This window comes from Papaver somniferum, chromosome 4 (assembly GCF_003573695.1).
Source record: "Papaver somniferum cultivar HN1 chromosome 4, ASM357369v1, whole genome shotgun sequence".
In the NCBI taxonomy this organism is placed as follows: Eukaryota; Viridiplantae; Streptophyta; class Magnoliopsida; order Ranunculales; family Papaveraceae; genus Papaver; species Papaver somniferum.
In genome coordinates this window covers 142,230,859-142,240,635 of record NC_039361.1, presented here as the reverse complement: position 1 = coordinate 142,240,635, position 9,777 = coordinate 142,230,859, and the positions used below count along the sequence as shown (strand labels likewise).

General features: G+C 37.7%; 1 pseudogene; it reads right to left on the bottom strand.

The window, feature by feature from the left end:
- Positions 1-3,405: 3,405 nt before the first annotated feature.
- LOC113273222 lies at positions 3,406-9,356 on the bottom strand (annotated as a pseudogene).
- Between the last annotated feature and the right edge of the window lie 421 nt (positions 9,357-9,777).

The following is a 9,777-nucleotide window of genomic DNA, read 5'->3' as shown; positions in this document are numbered from 1 at the left end:
TTTTTGTAAAGTCCCGAATGTACGATGGCCCAAAAATCAGAATTTGGGAAAAACTGATACTTTTCAAATTTTGAACTTGCAATAATCAGAAGTCAACTCAGTTACCCAAACTTCCGAATATGGACCTTCTATATTGGCCCTTGGAACCACCTGGAGCCATGGCATGGTTTGTTTTGAACTTGTAATATTCGGAGGATAATTTTTTTTTGTAAAGTCCTGAATGTACGATGGCCCAAAAATCAGAATTTGGGAAAAACTGATACTTTTCAAATTTTGAACTTGCAATAATTAGAAGTCAACTTAGTTACCCAAGCTTCCGAATATGGGTTGTCTAACCTTCTATATTGTCCCTTGGAACCACCTAGAGCCATGGCATGGTTTGTTTTGAACTTGTAATATTCGGAGGCTAATTTTTTTTTGTAAAGTCCCGAATGTACGATGGTCCAAAAATCAGAATTTGGGAAAAACTAATACTTTTCAAATTTTGAACTTGCAATAATCGGAAGTCAACTCAGTTACCCAAACTTCCGAATATGGGTTGTCTAACCTTCTATATTGGCCCTTGGAACCACCTAGAGCCATGGCATGATTTGTTTTGAACTTGTAATATTCGGAGGATAATTTTTTTTTGTAAAGTCCCGAATGTACGATGGCCCAAAAATCAGAATTTGGGAAAAACTGATACTTTTCAAATTTTGAACTTGCAATAATCGGAAGTCAACTTAGTTACCCAAACTTCCGAATATGGGTTGTCTAACCTTCTATATTGGCCCTTGGAACCACCTAGAGCCATGGCATGGTTTGTTTTGAACTTGTAATATTCGGAGGCTAATTTTTTTTTGTAAAGTCCGAATGTACGATGGCCCAAAAATCAGAATTTGGGAAAAACTGATAGTTTTCAAATTTTGAACTTGCAATAATCGGAAGTCAACTTAGTTACCCAAACTTCCGAATATGGGTTGTCTAACCTTCAATATTGGCCCTTGGAACCACCTAGAGCCATGGCATGGTTTGTTTTGAACTTGTAATATTCGGAGGATAATTTTTTTTTGTAAAGTCCCGAATGTACGATGGCCCAAAAATCAGAATTTGGGAAAAACTGATACTTTTCAAATTTTGAACTTGCAATAATCGGAAGTCAACTCAGTTACCCAAACTTCCGAATATGGGTTGTCTAACCTTCTATATTGGCCCTTGTAAAGTCCCGAATGTACAACACAAATCAATGTCATTTATCTGCTCTTCTTTACTTTACGACCGTGACTACCTCCCAGTCCTGCACGACCACGGGTTTGAGCACCTTCAGTTGGAGCACCTTCAGCGCTCGATGAAGCTCGAGTTATTTTACCCGTCTTTGATACTTCCACCTTGGGCGGATGCCTCTTCGTGACTTTCTCCCCAAACTGGACAGCATAATCTTCGTTATCCATATTATCAACTAGGTCTCTAGCCTCTTTGATCTTCTCAGCTGGCATGAGATCTCCTCTTATCCCAATTATCAAGAACAGTAGGTGGGCTTGTGTGAACAATCGTGAGATTGTCACCACTAGAAGAGCACAACTCCAACTCCAATGGTGCGGCGGTAGGTTTGAGTAGACGGACCGCATCTTGATGATCCTATTAAAGTACATAAAAAAATCCTTAATACAAATATTACGATATAACACATAGACAATACATTAATAAAAAATAGTAATTTTATTACCTCGGTTTCGTATATTTCTCTGGCCCATGAGTCTTTGTATCCAAATAGCAATTTTCCTCCATCCGCCGGTAGCCCAAGGATTGTGCCTGCTGGAATACCCTTCTTCTTCAAGTGCTGAGGGACAAGATGTGATGCTTTCTTAGCAATATCCTTCTTTACACCATCTTTTCCTTTTTTGGCTTTTTGGGTACCACTTGGTTGTCCTTCTTCTTCTACTCTTGGCACTGGATCAACTGGTTCAATTTCATGGTGGGGTGTAACTTGTGGAGCAGTTGATTCTGCACTTTGTTGAGCGGCTTGTTCAACACTTGGTTGCACCCCTTGTTCACTGCCTTGTTGTTCTACACTTTTTTCAGCACTTGGTTGCACTCCTTGTTGACTGCTTTGTTCTTGTAAGCTTTGTTGAGCACTTGAATTATCTTTGACACTCCTTTCCCTCCTAGCACTAGATGTCATTTTCTTCCTCCTTTCTCGACTTTGTCTAAACAACAAAGAAAGGAACAATATTTACAAACTATACAATCGGAAGACAAAGTATGGAAATATAACCCGAATGTACACATTCGGACGTAAGAAGACACATACTGTTCCCGAATACAAAACAATCGAAAGCTAACTAAACATAGTTACAACCGAATATGCATCAATTGGAGTTCAGAAGCTCTAAATTTTTCATCCTACACAATCGGAAGACAAAGTACACAACTATAACCCGAATGAACAAATTCGGAAGTAAGAAGACACATATTTTTTCCGAATGAAAAATAATCGGAATATATTTAAACATGTTTACAACCGAATATTCATCAACTGGAGTTCAGAAACTCTAAAATTTTATCCTACACAATCGGAGGTATAAAACATTATATTGTCTTCCGAATAAATACTGGCCCCAAAATGGGATTTTTCCTATATCAGAAATTTTGAGATTTTTTCAATATATATATATATATATATATATATTCGGTAGTGAGTGTACTTCCGAATACTGTGTGTATACTTAAATATATTCGGGATCCAAAAAATTCATTAAACTACCGATTATTACCAGTTTGTATCCAGGAAGATATGACCAACAATATTCGGCCGATAACCATCAAATATTTCTCCCGAATACTGTCGATGTTCTTGAGAAATGAAGAACACGATTACATTCGGAAGTAAATAAGCATGAATATCGCCCGAATCTGGATAAATAACCGAAAACCCTAGAAATTTTTTTTCTCGATTCGTCGAATTAAAGCGAAATAAACCCCAAAAATGATAGATTCTTACCTAATTGGGGTCATTTGAAGTTGACGAAGTGTTTGACTATTGGAATCGCCACCACCGACTACATCGACGGGTACTTCTTCTTCGTGTTCTTCTTCATTTGCAGCAACAATTTCTTTATTTCTTGCTAAAATCCAATCTTTGCCGAGCAACGTTTTTGGTTCTAGGTCTGTGGGTTTCATTTTCCTTATCCATTGTTTTATAAACGAATCGACGATGTTTTGATTTTACGATTCGCGGCAATGTTTCGGTTGAACACAAGAACAAGGGAAAGTTTTTTTTTCTTTCACAATCGGAAGATAATATGAAACTGGAAGAAGAAGAGTTGAAATGAGTAGAATTTTTTTGATTTGGTTTTTATACAGTTTTACCAGAAGGGCATTTATGTAACTTCAATATCATATAGGGTACCCCTTAACTAGAGTCTTTGGCTGGGTATAAATTGATGGCCCCTAAATCCTTTCGGGTGGCCCCTAAAAACGCGAGGTTAAAAAGAGGGACTTATGGATTATGCATGAACTGGCATGCTTGATGGCTTTGGTGGTAATTTATCGGCAACCAAAATGTAGAACAGACCCATCACTCCTGCATGCGATCTGATGCTGCTGTAATTGGATTCCAAGACTAGCGTCTCTCCATCAGATATCTTGACAGTGCCTGGTTGAGGATAGCAAGTTGACATCCCCACTATGTAGCCAGCTTCGTTGCCTGCTTCTTTTCCATTTCCATAAACTGGCATAGAAGCGCATATGAGACGACCATCCTAATGAATTTATCAACGTAAGAAAATTTCCGGTATGTTAGCCAACACATAAAATTCTTTTACTGGTAAAAATCAAGTCTAAACCTTTGAAATGAAAAATAATGGCGGGAACGAGGATTAGCACATGACAGTTACTGGGTACTCTGTTGACTTCGTGAAAAAAGATCAAAAAGTGACAGATTTGGATGATCATGAAGGAGTAAGGTTATGAACAGGATTCTATATGTTTATAATTAGGTAACTACCTTTCCTTAAAGAGCTGAACCAGTTCCTCCAGAATGCTGGTGACCAACGCCGTAGATAACATAACCACCATTGTGCATAACCACACTTGTCTTTTTGTTATCTACGCATTCGAGATCTTTATTTGCACCAGCACTACCACATCGCTCCACTTGATATTCCACCTGGTTAAAGAACTAACAAATTAGTATCCACGTAAACATAACCAAGATGCACCACTATGGTCATGGTATGGCATTTTCTTAGTTCTTCAACAGAGACACTAGTTAACAACTCAAGCAAATAACAGTGACTGGATTGGAGTTACATATATACCTTACAAGCTGTTTCTGAATTCCTTCCTTTTTTCCACGTATCCGTAACATCAAAAATGTAAATTTTAGCAGGCACAATACTATCTTTCCAGTCAACCCACTTCACAGTATATCTCAAGTAGAGGCTTTTTCTAATGCTTCTGAAGCCTTGTCTTATCCTGCACTGGGTCTCATCATCGCAGCACTTCAAGCCTCCAGCATACCCAGGCGTCAGTTGTTGACCATACTCATCTGTTGTCACATTATACAGATTATACTTGCACTCCGTGCATCCTAGTCGATCCACCACACCCCGTGTATCAATTGCATGTATATTCACCAACCATCTCTCCTCGTACCCTTTTGGGGTTTCCGCTGGATTGCCAACCTCTATTCCATAGGGGTCTGGAACATATGTAGCGGTTTTGCGTGTTTCTGATCCAATCCCAAAGTACTGGCCAAGATTCTTACAAACACCGTGGTTTCTCAAGATAATGTTCTCCTTTGGGTGAGTTTTATTAAGATCATTACCCTCTGGAGACTTCGTATCCTCGGAACCGTAGTATCTTAAAATTATCCAGTGGTGAAGATAAGTTTCATGCAGAGAGACAGGGATCCCAGAGTCATCAACTACTTAAGCCTTGAACTCCTTAATAGCTATATGACCTCTTGGAAAATCAATATTATAGTAAACTTTGTTGGCAACAGATCCTGCTCCCAGCACAAAATTAGGTGACAAGAAGACAGCGGATTTCACCCTACTGTCTTTCATGAAAATAGACTCTGAATCTTGAACTGCTAGAATCAGTGCGAATAATATTCCCAGCAAAAGCAGCAGCGATAGAGGAATTTGCTTCATTTTTCCTGTCATTGAATCATTAAAATGAGTGGATCAGATTTATGAAGGCATATAGCAGTTATAACTTGGTACTACATACGAATGAGCTTATTGTTTTGGTTATTTTTGCATATTGAATAGATCAGTATGGGCAATAAGAGCCTAGTACAACCCATCACCCTGTGTATAGGACGATGCTCACAGCCAATTAAGTTTTGAGTTGCCCATGAACTCCACAATCCCGCATTGACACTGATACTCTAAAAACTTATGTTAAGCGGCCTAGGCCAAAGCTGGATCAGCAGTCACTGCAATATCACTATATTCGTATGGAACCAATCCAAGACTCATCTATGCCTAACCTTGACCAGAGGCTATAGAGCTGCAGGATCAACAGAGCTTGTTGAATCCTTGGATAGAATCGATAGGTGCAGAACCTCTATGTTCAGCAGGCTCGACTTGTAATTACCCTTCCATTGCTTTTAACTAATAAATCTACTGAAAAATGATAGAGAACTCTAAAGGACAAAAACATTTAATCAATAGTAAACTAGGCCTAAAGCTAATAACTAATACTATTAGCTAACAGATCACTGAATATTTATCAAAAAAAATAAAAGATTGATAAGGAATAACCAGAAAATCCAACTATATTCTGAAAACAAAATTTGAAATGAGTAGTTAGTTGGAAACTCTGGAGCAACAAATAAATCCAAGAGGAATATTAAGTGTGCAATTATTACCTGTTGGTAGCTGGTCTCTAAAGAGTATGAAATCCTTGCTCTGTTTGGTGGTGCTAATAACAGACAGACAAAGTGAGACTGAAGAAAGTTCTACTTATAAAAGCTAGAAAAGTCTATCTAGTCAAACTTAGACAGTGGAAACTTTACATCATTCATTGTTCATCTTTGACGAAATGTGTGCCTTCTTTACTATGGGCCAACATGAGCTAGTGGATGATGATGAATGTACAGGACATAATCTGCCCTTCAACAAAATCTGTCAAGTGAATAAAAGTAAACATATGAAGTTGGAACATCTTCGTGAAAATCTTTGTATTCATTCACTTCTTAACTGCGTCTGGTGTATGTTTCCTTGGTCATACAAATTAAAAAAAGATGTAGATACTTGTACCCCGTTCATTCAAAAGATAGATACACGAATTAAGAAGATATATCCAATTCTATAAGCAGATATAGCCGCTGCCTAGTAAGATAGCATCCAATGGATATGATTCCACTGGTCCTGTTGCTTTTCCAGTGAATCCCATCTAAATTTACTATTATTTTGAGTTCTTAAGGTAAATTATGGCAGCCAACTTATCCCTAGCTCTCCATATGCAGTCCGACTGACATTCAAATGTAAGTCGACATCCCAACTTATCTCTATCTCTCATTTTTACTTTGTTTTCCACTACTGTGTTATAGGGATCCCAGATTTACTACTGTGTTCTTTCACTTTTTTACTGTTTTCGTTCTTTTGATCACTGCTCGTTAAACGAGAGTGATTCATGAAACACAACAATAATGACAGGCTTACATTTAACTCTGCAAAAGGTCGGGACTTCCTATAGGGTATAAACAGTAAAAAAATGGAAGAACGCAGTAGACAGGAAACAAAGCGGAAAATAGATAATTGCTATATTTGTATTACAAACTAATTATAAACAATAAGAAGCTAAGAGATCTTATTAGTTCTACCAGTCGAACTGATAGATGAATCTTACAGAAACATGCTTAAATTCATAATTGCTGATAGCCGCCTTCTTTTTCATCCTTCTTTCGAACATAACCAACAACCACGGCAACTGCTGCAGAAACTCCCAAGAAAACCAATACCCATGTGTAGTTAAATGATTTCAATTTGTGCAACATCTGCGGAAACAAGTAAAGTCAGTTTCTTAGATATAGCATTTTCATGATCATATAAGGTCTGAAAGAAGGTTCAATTGATATATGTGAAAGACAAAAGCTTGCAGCTGACATCTCCCACCTAAAAGAGGCTTGCAGATAAATGATAATGAAAACCATAAAGCCAAATAGCCAATGATAAAAAATGTAAAAGAGAGGGAAAATCATACATGAATTGGCATGCTTGACGATCTTGTTGGTAATTGATCCACAACTAAAATGTAGAAGAGACCCATCACTCCTGTATGTGTTCTGGTGCTGCTGTAATTGGATTCCAAAAGTAAAGTCTCTCCATCAGATATCTTGACAGAGCCTGGTTGAGGATAACAAGTCGACATCCCAACTATGTATCCAGCTTCATTGCCTGGTTCTTTTCCATCTCCATAAACTGGTATGGAAGCGCATATGAGACGACCATCCTAATCAATGCATCAAGGTAAGGATGTCAATTGTATGTTAGTCGTAAGGCGTCAAAATGAATAATAGCTGGAAATAGGATCAACGCATGATACTTCCTAAAAAGGAACTAAAAGATACACAAAGACAACTATACGTTCACAGTTATGTAATGTACCTCTCCGTAAAGAGCTGAACCAATTCCACCAGAATGCTGATGAGCAGCACCGTAGATAACATAACCGCCATTGGGCATAACCACACTTGTCTTTTTGTTATCTGCACATACACTATTTCTATCTACACCAGGACTACCACATCGTTCAATTTCATATTCCACCTGCAAAAGAAATTGGCCATTATTAGCAATTTAGTAACTCTAGTGTGCAAGTTTTATATTTTCTCCTTAACCTTTCACTTCGGAAACAAAATTTAAACTATAATCTAACAAATAACAGTGGCCGGATCAGAGTTACATATATACCTTACAAGCTGTTCCTGAATTGTTCCCTCTATTCCCAGTATCAGTGACATCGAAAATGTAAATTTTAACAGGCACGATACTGTCTTCCCAGTCAACCCACTTCACTGTATATCTCAAGTATAGGCTTCTCTTGATACTGTTGAAGCCTTGTCTTATCCTGCATTGAGTCTCATCATAGCAACAATAAAGGCCTCCAGTATAACCCGGTTTCAAACGTCGACCATACTCATCTATTGTAACATTATATAGATCACACTTGCACTCAGTACACCCTAACCGGTCCTCCACACCCCGTGTATCAATGGCATGTACATTGACTAACCATCTCTCCTCATACCCTTCCGGGATTTCAGCAGGATTCCCAACTTCTATCCCGTAAGGGTCTGGCACATAAGTTTCAGTTCTGCGTGTTTCTGATCCTAGTCCAAAGTACTGCCCAAGGTTATTGCAAATACCACTATTTCTCACAATAATGTTCTTTTTAAAGCTAAGTTTATTAGGATCATTCTCCTCAGGAGTTTCTGTATCCTTAGGAGCATGGTATCTAATAACAACCCAGTGATGAAGATATGTCTCATGCAAAGGAACAGGATTCCCAAACTCATCAACTACCTCAGCATTAAACTCTTTAATTGCAATATGACCTCTTGGAAAATCGATATTATAATACCATTTGTTACCGACAGATCCTGCTCCCAACACAAAATTAGGTGACAAGAAGACGGCAGATTTCTCTTTATTTTCTTTCATGAACATAGAGTCTGAACCTTGAACTGATAGAACAATTCCCAGCAATAGCAGCAGCAGCAGCAGATAATTTCGCGGCATTTTTCCTGTAAGAAAATCAGCAACATGAGCATGTCTATATAATTGTTTCAAGGCACCAAACAATTCTAACAAATCATCATGCTAGACAAAAATTCAACGGATAGTATAGACCCACATGGACAAAAATAAACCTAGAAAGACCAAAAGTCTACAGTGATTGATACTAAGCATATCTAGTTTCTGAGCTGCATACAAACTTGACAATCCCACGTACGATTTTCATTGATTGATTAACTGATTCGCTAAACAAGTTAAGAGATCTCTTAGATACTCATGAGATAAGAAACTTAAGCACAAATTATAAATTTAAGATCAAATTTTATCATGGAATAAACTAAAAATTGATGATTCATAATCATGAAGATATAAATAGAAAAACACACTTGATTATTACGTAGCAAATCAAATCTTAATTCAAAACATAAATCCAAGATTCTAAATGTAATGATAACCTGATGATTGTTGTTTTTGGTGTTGCTTATAACAGAAAAATAGTGTCAGGACGATGGAAGTTCCTTTTATAGATGTCGAATGAGTGAAAGAATGAAGTTATATCTTCTTGTCAGACATAGCCACGTATAACCTTACATCATCACTATCCATCTTTTTCTTATTTCTTGACAAAACCTAGGTCGACGGATGCAAGGCAGGTATGATATTAGTGTGTTTTCCTTTTTCTTTTTGTGTGTCCGTGGATGATCCCAGTACAATGTGCGGAATTTTGTTTCTCCTCTATATACAGGACGAACCCAAAATTCATCTTTCTTGACTTAGATGGACCGACTGACCTTTTGCTGTCGTCATGAATGACGAATTTGGGTAAGAAGTTAGAGTAGTCTCCTTCATTGTAATGTTGCATTTAACTCACCTTTTTTGTACTTTTAGCATTGAAGAATCATTAACTAATTTGTTTCAGCCAAAGGCGATAAATGAGTGTAAACGCTAATCTTTGAGATGCTGAGTTCCAAATGGCCGGTGCCTGACTTGACGCCTCCCAAGTCTAGTTGGTTTTGAACTTTCACATGTTGCTCTTGAAAAATTGTGG